The 12,046-nt window shown below is 38.6% G+C and overlaps 1 non-coding gene across 1 annotated transcript; it reads left to right on the forward strand.

Annotated features, from left to right (window-relative positions):
- The first annotated feature begins 3,484 nt into the window (after nt 1–3,484).
- trnap-ugg (transfer RNA proline (anticodon UGG)) lies at nt 3,485–3,556 on the forward strand. The gene has a single exon. It is a non-coding gene; the product is annotated as a tRNA-Pro (tRNA).
- The last annotated feature ends 8,490 nt before the right edge of the window (nt 3,557–12,046 follow it).

A 12,046-nucleotide genomic window follows, 5' to 3' on the forward strand; every position in this document is an offset into this window, starting at 1 on the left:
AACCGGAACATCTCATATCCTAAGCAAGAACCTTACGACTAGACCAACAAGCCCCCTACAAACATGTTTTAACAAAACATCTTATGAAGTGTGAGGTTTCAACAGGGACATCATTCTGAAACTGGGTTAGTATATTGCACTTTAACCACTAATTTAAAGGTATGGCTAATTTAATGCAAAAAAGACTTAAGGGTTACAAGCTCTGTCCTAAAACAATTGGACCTTGTAAATTGAAGTACCACTGTACTTCATTTTATACAATTTCATTGATCCCCTTGAGTGTGTGCAGTTTGGAAAATTGAGCTTTGAGTTTAAAATCACTGTTAAGGGTTTGTTCAGGAATTGACCTCTCGCACCCTAAGCAAAAATCATACGACTGCTTCACCAAATCTTCAGAAATGTTAATATTTTATTTGGAGAGAACATCTGGTACTACACTTTTATTAATACAAATTTTGATTCACTACAATTCTCATGCATAAATGAACAGAAGCTTTTTAGGAATTGAACCCCATATTCTACGCGACTAGACCAACATGCTCTGAGTTGTGATTTTGCAAGAATGTCAATAAATGTGATATTTTGATAGGGGACACAATCTGAAACTGGGATTCCATTTTGCACTTTTTAACTCAAATTAGATGTACTGCAAAAATTGTATTTTATAACAAAATGAACTAAGGCTTGCCCTGCGATGAGGTGGCGACTTGTCCAGGGTGTACACCGCCTTCCGCCCGATTGTAGCTGAGATAGGCGCCAGCGCCCCCCACGACCCCGAAAGGGAATAAGCGGTAGAAAATGGATGGATGGATGGACTAAGGCTTATGAGCTCAGTCCTAGAACAAAATGTGGTCATAGATTTAAGTACTACTATATTTGATTTCATGAATTTTCATTGATTCCGTCAGTGTCTGTTGTCTGGATAATTGAGGTAAAAGTTTAAAATTAAGTCTAAAGTCACAAATGTAGAGACAAGTGTGTGTATGAGGTAAAATGTGATGAATAAAAACATGACTTATAAACAAACAGGGGTCACAATCTGAAACTGGTTAACAACACTAAACTTTTTACACAAGTTTGTATTCATTACACCATGGAACAAACAAAAATGCACCTAAAACCTTTGGATCCTACAGTACACAGTACTTGATTGGATTTGATCGATTTTCGTTGATCCTTTGAGTGTGCGCCTTTAGGAAAATGGAGCTAAAAGTTTCAAATCAGGTCTAAAGTTAAAAAAAAATGACATGACTTTCGACGGGGGGAAAATAATGACTGAAAACAAGAATTACAAACACAAGGGCTCGTCCATGAAACACACCCTGAAACAGTATGGTTTCACAAATCTCATGAAAGGTGAGATGTAAATAGGGTACACAATCTAAAATTGTATTAAACTCTTAACCTAAATATAAATTAAAAGCCAAAGTTAAATTAAAGGTGAAGTCAATTGGTCTACGAGTATAATTCCAGCTTTTGGGTGTGAGAGGTCTTGGTTTCAATTCCTGGAGAAGTCATTAACAGTGTTTTTTAACTCTAAGCTCAATTTTCCAAACTGCACCCATTCAAAGGATCAATGAAAATGTATAAAATAAAAATTACAAACTCTAATTGTTTTAGGACATACTTTGTAACACTTAATTCTTTTTTGCATGAAAATTTGTGGTAAAAGTGCAATATACTAATTTAGTCTTATATTGCGTTCCCTGTTAAAATATCACAATTCAAGAAATTTTTCTTTAGAGCAAAGTTATTCAGGGCTTGTTGGTCTAGTTGTATGATTCTTGCTTTGGGTGCAAGAGGTCCCGGGTTCAATTCCTGGGCAAGCCCTTGTGTTTATCAGGTATTTGTCCACTGCTGAATTTCTTTCATGAATCACTTTTGACTTAATTTTAAACTTCAACCTCTATTTTTCTCACGGGACACACTCAATGGATCAATTAAAATTTATGGAATCAGACCCTGTGTGCTGTTGGATCCCAACATTTTACCCACATGTATGCAGGTTCCATGGTGTAATGGTTAGCACACTGAAATCTTGGTGGAACCTCCTTGTGAAAGCTGTGATCTCCAATTAACTTACTCAAGTCAAATGGAATAAAGGAGTTACCAACTGAACAAACTCAAGGGATCACTGAAAATCCATAAAATGAAGTACAGTGGTACTTCAATTTACAAGCTCAAATTGTTTTAAGACAGAGCTTGTAACTCTTAATTCTTTTCTGCATGAAAATAGCCATACCTTTAAATTAGTGGTAAATATGCTACACACTAACCCAGTTTCAGAATGATTTCCCTGTTAGAATCTCATAATTCATAAGATTTTCTGTTGAGCAATATTTTGTGGGGCTTGTTGGTCTAGTCGTATGATTCTTGCCTCGGGTGCGATAGGACCCGGATTTAATTTCTGGACAAGCCCTTGTGTTTATCAGGTGTGAGTTTTTCATTAGTCCACAGTCGAAATCCTTTTCATGAATGAATTTTGACTTATTTTTTAACTTTAACCTTTATTTTTCTCACAGCACACACTCGATAGATCAATAAAAATCCATAAAATCAAGTACAGTGTCACCTCTATTTACGAGCTCTAATTGTTTTAGGACAGACATTTTAACCCTTAATTCTTTTTTGCATGACTATAGCCATACCTTTAAATTAGTGGTAATATGTGTAATATACTAACCCAGTCACAGAATGTGTTCCCTGAGAGATGTTTTGTTGAAACACAAATAAAGTAGTACTTAAATCTACGACTACAGTTTGTTCTCGGACTGAGCTCAAAAGCTAAAAAAAAAAAAATCTAAGTAAATCCAATTTGTGGTAAAAGTGCAACATGGACTCCCAGTTTCAGATTGTGTCCCCTATAAAAATATCACATTTATTGAGATTCTTACAAAATCACAACACAAAGCTTTTTGGTCGAATCTTATATTTTTTGTTTTGTGTCTAGGGTTCAAATCCTGAAAAAGCTCTTGTTCATTTATGCGTGAAAATTGTAGTGAATCAAAATGTGTTAATAAAAGTGCAGTTACAGATTGTCTCCCCAAATGAAATGACTACGTTTTTGAAAATTTGATATAGACGTATGATTCTTGCTCTGGGTGTGAGAGGTTCATGGTTAGATTCCAGGACAACACCTTAATGGTCATTTCAAACTCTGTGCTCAATTTTCCAAACTGCACACACTCAAGGGATCAATGAAAATGTATAAAATAAAGAACAGTGGTACCTCAATTTACGAGCTCTAACTGTTTTAGGACCGAGCTTGTAACCCTTAGTTTATTTTTGCATGAAAATAGCCATACCTTTAAATTAGTGGTAAAAGTGCAACATATTAACCCAGTTTTAGATTGTAGTACTTGTTAAAATATCATAATTCATGAAAATGTAGTGAATCAAAATGTGTGCTAATGAGAATGGAGTTACAGAGTGTCTCCGCAAATAAATAATCAATTTTTTGGAAATTTGGTAATAGGTATTGTAGGGCTTGTTGGTCTAGTGGTATGATTCTCGCTTTGGGTGCGAGAGGTCCTGGGTTCAATTCCTGGACAAGCCCATAAAAGTGATTTAAACCTCTTAGATCAATTTATTAAACTGCACACACTCAAGAGATCAATGAACATTTATAAAATCAAATACAGTGTTACCTCAGTTTACGAGCTCTAAATGTTTTAGGACAGAGCTTGTAACCCTTAGTTCTTTTTTGCTTGAAAATAGCCATACCTTTAAACTAGTGGTAAAAGTGCAATATACTAACCTAGATTATGTTCTCTGTTAACATCTCACAATTCATGAGATTTTTTTTTTGGAATGTGATTTTTCGGGGCTTGTTGATCTATCCAGACTTCCCTCTCCAGAGCAATATTAGCAACTTCCTCCTGGGGGAGCCCAAAGAGTTCCCAGGCCAAAGAGGAGATGCAATCCCCCCGTCTGGTCCTTGGCAACGAGGACCTCCCTAGGAGACCCTCGTGAGGCATCCGCACACGATGGCCGAACCACCTAAACTGGCTCCTTTCCAAGGAAAGGAGCAACGGCTCGACTCCGAGTCTCTCTCGGGTGACTGAACTTCTCACCCTATCTCTTAGGGAGATGCCAGCCACCCTTCTGAGGAAAGTCATTTCAGCCGCTTGTATCCGCGATCTTATTCTTTCGGTCATGACCCACACTTCATGACCAAAGGTGTGTAGATACTGTAGCTCGGTAGACCAAAAGCTTTGCCTTCTGGCTCAGCCGGTTCGAACTGGCGCGAATCACGTGAATGACGTTCGCGAACCTACTGACGCAGGGAAATGACTGTGTCGCGACGTAAATCTCGTGAATCACGTTCGCGAACGTACTGACGCAGAGAACTGACTGTGTCGCGACGTGAATCTTGTGAATCACGTTCGCAAACGTACTGACGCAGGGAACTGACTGTGTCGCGACGTAAATCTTGTGAATCACGTTCGCGAACGTACTGACGCAGAGAACTGACTGTGTCGCGACGTGAATCACGTTCGCGAACGTACTGACGCAGAGAAATGACTGTGTCGCGACGTGAATCTTGTGAATCACGTTCGCGAACGTACTGACGCAGGGAACTGACTGTGTCGCGACGTAAATCTCGTGAATCACGTTCGCGAACGTACTGACGCAGAGAACTGACTGTGTCGCGACGTGAATCACGTGAATCACGTTCGCGAACGTACTGACACAGAGAAATGACTGTGTCGCGACGTGAATCTTGTGAATCACGTTCGCGAACATACTGACGCAGGGAACTGACTGTGTCGCGACGTGAATCACGTGAATCACGTTCGCGAACGTACTGACACAGAGAAATGACTGTGTCGCGACGTGAATCTTGTGAATCACGTTCGCGAACATACTGACGCAGGGAACTGACTGTGTCGCGACGTAAATCTTGTGAATCACGTTCGCGAACGTACTGACGCAGAGAACTGACTGTGTCGCGACGTGAATCACGTTCACGAACGTACTGACGCAGAGAAATGACTGTGTCGCGACGTGAATCTTGTGAATCACGTTCGCGAACGTACTGACGCAGGGAACTGACTGTGTCGCGACGTAAATCTCGTGAATCACGTTCGCGAACGTACTGACGCAGAGAACTGACTGTGTCGCGACGTGAATCACGTGAATCACGTTCGCGAACGTACTGACACAGAGAAATGACTGTGTCGCGACGTGAATCTTGTGAATCACGTTCGCGAACATACTGACGCAGGGAACTGACTGTGTCGCGACGTAAATCTCGTGAATCACGTTCGCGAACGTACTGACGCAGAGAAATGACTGTGTCGCGACATGAATCACGTTTGCGAACGTACTGACTCAGAGAACTGACTGTGTCCCGACGTGAATCACGTGAATAACGTTCGCAAACGTACTGACGCAGAGAACTGACTGTGTCGCGACGTGAATCACGTTCGTGAACGTACTGATGCAGAGAACTGACTGTGTCGCGACGTGAATCACGTGAATCACGTTCGCGAACGTACTGACGCAGAGAAATGACTGTGTCGCGACGTGAATCTTGTGAATCACGTTCGCAAACGTACTGACGCAGGGAACTGACTGTGTCGCGACGTAAATCTCGTGAATCACGTTCGCGAACGTACTGACGCAGAGAAATGACTGTGTCGCGACGTGAATCACGTGAATCACGTTCGCGAACGTACTGACTCAGAGAACTGACTGTGTCCCGACGTGAATCACGTGAATAACGTTCGCAAACGTACTGACGCAGGGAAGTGACTGTGTCGCGACGTGAATCACGTGAATCACGTTCGCGAACGTACTGACGCAGGGAACTGACTGTGTCGCGACGTGAATCACGTTCGCGAACGTACTGACTCAGAGAACTGACTGTGTCCCGACGTGAATCACGTGAATAACGTTCGCAAACGTTCGCAAACGTACTGACGCAGGGAACTGACTGTGTCGCGACGTGAATCACGTTCGCGAACGTACTGACTCAGAGAACTGACTGTGTCCCGACGTGAATCACGTGAATAACGTTCGCAAACGTACTGACGCAGAGAACTGACTGTGTCGCGACGTGAATCACGGTCGCAAACGTACTGACGCAGGGAAGTGACTGTGTCGCGGAGGATGACGTCACATTGAGGATCTCATTCAGTCACTGCGCGCGTCGTTCATTGGGTGCTGAGGGCTTGTGTCGTTCGCGAACTGACACACAGTGAGATCTGCCGCTGGGGAAGCTGTTACTGACTGACTCATGATTCGCCGGCCTGCACACATTTTTTATTCTATTTTTCATATTGTGTTGATTATATACCCTTTTAGAGTGACCATAATTGTTTGAAAAAAAAATAACCCACATTGGATGTGATATAAAAGGAAGAGTTATTTTTATTATATTTTTAATACATGTATGTTTTGTTAGAAACATTACATGTTAAAATAATAAAATGTAATGTGAAAAAAGAAAACCTGTAACACGTTTTAGAAAAATAGTTTTCTATCTTGTCAAATCCACTATGAATTGTTAAAATACATGTAATGTAATAATGTAGAAAATAATTGCATTTCAAACACATTTAAGAACATATTTCAACTTTTGTCATCGAGTCAAATGTTAAAATGTAAAAATAATAATACCTTTTGTAAATTTGTATGTAATATCTACCACTTTAAAAAACTTTTTTTTTTAATTATTTTGTTTTCAGATCCAGTTTAAAATGTCATGGACACCTCATGGAGAGGACACAAAAAAAGAAGAAGGAAAAAAAAGAAAATAATATTTGTAGCAAATTTTAAAATAAATTGTTATTATTTTGTCAGATTCACACACAGCGAGATCTGCCGCTGGGGAAGCTGTTACTGACTGACTCATGTTTCACCGACCTGTACACAGAACTGCTGCTGCAGAAGTGATTCGGTGAACGAATCTTTTGAACAAATCAATTTAAGGAACTGATTCTAGTGATTCAGTACAGTCAAAAGAACTGCCGATCCCATCAATACTGAACAGCAGGACAGGTGTAACAACATTATTACCTGTCCCTCCTCATAACTCCTTGTGGAGATCACAATGCTTATTATGTAAATGTTTACCTAAGTGGTAAGCAACGGTAGTAATACTAATCGCCACATTTGGCGAGGTGTGCTTTAAAGTGGAAATTGCAGCCTCCTTGTTTAAAGTGTCACCTTTATTGTTAGTTTTGAGCCCAAATACCTCCATATTGTACTTCACCAAATTGTCATTTTTTGCCATTCCTCCTCTCCATGATGTTATTGCTTGTATGCACTTTGTGTGTGGGTTCTGACACACTCAACATCACGCGCCTCGGTTGGTAGAGCGGCCGTGCCAGCAAGTTGAGGGTTGCAGGTTCGATTCCCGCTTCCGCCATCCTAGTCACTGCCGTTGTGTCCTTGGGCAAGACACTTTCCCACCTGTTCCCAGTGCCACCCACACTGGTTTAAATGTAACTTAGATATTGGGTTTCACTATGTAAAGCGCTTTGAGTCGCTAGAGAAAAGTGCTATATAAATATAATTCACTTCACTTCACCGCCGTACAGTGGCATTCAGATGAAAGAACGGTACCAATAGATATTTTTATATATACAAACCCCGTTTCCATATGAGTTGGGAAATTGTGTTGGATGTGAATATAAACGGAATACAATGATTTACAAATCCCTTTCAACCCATATTCAATTGAATGCACTACAAAGACAAGATATTTGATGTTCAAACTCAATAAACTTTCATTTTTTTTTGCAAATAATAATTAACTTCGAATTTCATGGCTGCAACACGTGCCAAAGTAGGGCAAGGAAAGGGCATGTTCACCACTGTGTTACATCACCTTTTCTTTTAACAACACTCAATAAACGTTTGGGAACTGAGGAAACTAATTGTTGAAGCTTTGAAAGTGGAATTCTTTACCATTCTTGCTTGATGTACAGCTTAAGTTGTTCAACAGTCTGCGGTCTTGTTGTCGTATTTTACGCTTCATAATGCGCCACACATTTTCCATGGGAGACATGTCTGGACTGCAGGCGGGCCAGGAAAGTACCCGCACTCGTTTACTACAAAGCCACGCTGTAGTAAAAAATGGACACATTTATGATACAGCAGAGGATTGGGAGAATGTCATGTGGTCAGATGAAACAAAAATAGAACTTTTTGGTATAAACTCAACTCCTTGTGTTTGGAGGAAGAAGAATACTGAGTTTCATCCCAAGAACACCACACCTACTGTGAAGCATGGGGGTGGAAACATCATGCTTTGGGGCTGTTTGTCAGCTAAAGGGACAGGACGATTGATCTGTGTTAAGGAAAGAATGAATGTGGCCATGTATCGTGAGATTTTGAGCCAAAACCTCCTTCTATCAGTGAGAGCTTTGAATGGTTGACCAAATACTTATTTTCCACCATAATTTACAAATAAATTATTTTAAAAAATCTTAAAATGTACATTTTAGGATTTTTTTTTTTCACAAAAAAAGTTTTCTTGTTCACCTTAATAATACCAATTTGCTTGAAGTAGTCGCCCACTTCTTGGACTGAGGCTTCCTCTCCCAGGCCTTGGACAAATAACAAATGAAATCAAAGTTATGAATGATTGAGCTATTGAGGCTCACAGTTGAAGTGTACCTATGATTAAAATTACAGACCTCTGTGATCATTTTAAGTGGGAGAACTTGCACAATCGGTGGCTGACTAAATACTTTTTTGCCCCACTGTATATATATATATATATAGATAGATTAGGGATGTGGGGAAAAATCGATTCAAATATGAATCGAATCGTTTAGGTTGTACGATTCAGAATCGATTCCAATTTTTAAAAAATCTATTTTTTTTATTTTAATTTTTTTTTTTAATTAATCCAACAAACCACTACACAGCAATACAATAACAATGCAATCCAATTCCAAGACCAAACCTGACCCAGTAACACTCAGAAAATGCAATAAACAGAGCACTTGAGAGGAGACACAAACACGACACAGAACAAACCAAAAGAATGGAAACAAAAATTAATATCATCAAAAACAATATCAATATTAGTTATAATTTCAGCATAGCAGTGATTTAAAATCCCTCATTGACATCATTAGACATTTATAAAAATTAAAAAAAAGTGTCACAGTGGCTTACACTTGCAATACATCTCATAAGCTTGACAATGTCACGCTTTCGGCGCACTTGTTGCGCGGAGTTGCCACTTCGTGGATGCACACGACCAGTCAGGCAGGAGTGCAGGTAAGAAACTGATTTTTAATATAATAAAACAAAAGAACACTGATACAAAAGGACAAAATAAAGCGCGTGCCAACGCACGGAATCTAACGCTAAACTTAGCAGGAGACGAAAGTACAAAAATGCGACGTGCCGACCGCACGCGAAGCTAAGGCGGATCTTAGCACATGGAAAACATAAGACTGAATACATACGTGACTTTGTTGCAAAAGCAAACAATGGACCGAGGACGAACTAAGGAATCAGGTGGGCTTGAATACACAAATAATAATCAGAAACAGGTGTGTGACAGGAGCCCGTGAGGAGGAGCACAATAAGTTGCCATGGTGACTAAAACAAACAAGTGCTAAAAAAAAAGAATCGGCAGAGTCCAGAAACAAACATGATGAAAAACATATCAAAAGGCAAAACCATAAACAATCCGAGTCGCGGATCGTGACAGACAACACACTGTGTCCAATGTTTTCACTAAGATAAAATAAGTCATATTTTTGGTACGTTTAATAATTAAAACAAATTTACATTATTGCAATCAGTTGATAAAACATTGTCCTTTACAATTATAAAATCTTTTTTTACAAAAATCTACTACTCTGCTTACATGTCAGCAGACTAAGATAGATCCTGCTGAAATCCTATGTATTAAATGAATAAAGAATCCTTTTAAATCCGGGGAAAAAAAATAGTTTTTGAATCGAGAATCGAAAAATCGATATATTATCGAAAAATCGATATATTATCGAATCGTGACCCCAAGAATCGAGATTGAATCGAATCGTGGGACACCCAAAGATTCACAGCCCTGGTTAAAATTGTTTTCAAATTAAACCCAGACAGTCGTTTGGATAAAAGTCTAGAACAAATAACTGAAGTGCAATTCAAACATTTTCCTGTATATTTTGATTATAAAATGGCATTAGTGCTCATAAATTGGCATATTTTTTAGGTTAATATATATTATAGAAATGAGTATTATGTGCTTGATTATGATAAATACACATTGTAAAATGTGATTATTCAGATTTTAAAAATATATAATAATTAGACAGCACTATATATATATATATATATATATATACACAGTATATAAGCATACATATTCATTGTTGTATTTACAAATAATAATACCGTCGTCCCTTGTGTATCGCTGACATCAATCACAGGTTATTACTCGCTTGCACAATATGCATAAACTTAAAAAAACTAAACAATATTTGAGCACAAATGAAATGTAACAGTCGGAATTTCATACACAATAAAAAGGTTAAAGAAATAATTTAATTTCGGTGAAGTGGGAAATAGGAATCATTCACTATAGATCAAATATGTTCATAGCTCAAGTATAAAAAGCTGTTTTATGATCTTCTAAATAAATTTTTTAACATTTGAAACCCTTCAAGACATAAATGAACACGCTTTAGTCACATTTACACTGTAAGGCTGAGCCAATCGTGGCCACAATACTTAACAGTGCGTTCTGACTAGTTTGGTCTCCTTTTAGTTGCCAATTTTTCTGTAGTGTTGATATTTCTAGTTGTCGTTTAGCCATTTTTATGCTTAAAAATATTTCATTCAGGCCATAATTATAATAATAAGGTTTTAAAAAAGTATTTCTTATGCAGTGAATATTTTAAAATATTTAAATATTTGCAATATTTCTAAGAGCAATGCGGTAACACAGCAATTTTGTTTAAGATTAATTTAAGGTCACAAAATAAATTAAAATACTAGTATGTAAATGCAAAAAACCCTATTTAAGTGTAATTACAGCATACTGTATGATGATTGTGTTTCTAAGGTCAAAGTTCACACCGTGAGTGTGTCAGTTATGCCACCACAATGTAAACTTTAATGTTTTAACCTGCATTTAAAGTCATAAAGTGCACATCTGCCCTGCACAATTCCACAGACACTCTGCTCTCATCACTTCTTTGATGGCCGACGACTGCAGATACTTTTTGTCCATTTTGATGTACAATCCCAAACTTCATGAAGGTAACTTTACATTCTGTTTCAAATGTACTGTAGTTACTTTACATCAACAGGCAAGGAAGTGATACATGGTCACAATCACTTGGCCTTCAAAGCTGATTCTGGTATTTGTGAGACTAAATACTGTATATTTTTCCATGACTGGTGTTTAAAGGCCTACTAAAACCCACTACTACCCACCACGCAGTCTGATAGTTTATATATCAATGATGAAATATTAACATTGCAACACATGCCAATACGGCCTTTTTAGTTTACTAAATTGCAATTTTAAATTTCCCGGGAGTTTCGTCTTGAAAACGTTGTGTAATGATGACGTGTACGCAAGACGTCACGGGTTTTTAGGAAGTATGAGTGCTGCACACACACACAGCTAAAAGTCGTCTGCTTTAACCCCATAATTACACAGTATTTTGGACATCTGTGTTGCTGAATCTTTTGCAATTTGTCGAATTAATATTGGAGAAGTCAAAGGAGATTAGATGGAGTTTGGAAACTTTAGCCTTTAGCCACACAAACACAGGGTGATTCCTTGTTTAAAATTCCTGGTGGTGAAACTTTTCTATGGATCAGAACGCGGTCAAGCGAACATGAATCACGAAGGAATGTCAACCAGCAGGTTTCGGTGAGAAAATTGTGGTTAAAAAGTCGCTTCTTACCGGAGAAAGGCTGAGCTTGTGCCGTCCATAGCTGCCGTCGACTCCCCTGAGACATTGGCTTCAAGACACACGTGGAGACACCCCTCCGACTATCAGGTACTGTTAAACTCACTAAAACACTAGCAACACAATAGAAAGGTAAGGGATTTCCCAGATTC

Source organism: Nerophis ophidion, linkage group LG21 (genome assembly GCF_033978795.1).
Source record: "Nerophis ophidion isolate RoL-2023_Sa linkage group LG21, RoL_Noph_v1.0, whole genome shotgun sequence".
In the NCBI taxonomy this organism is placed as follows: domain Eukaryota; kingdom Metazoa; phylum Chordata; class Actinopteri; order Syngnathiformes; family Syngnathidae; genus Nerophis; species Nerophis ophidion.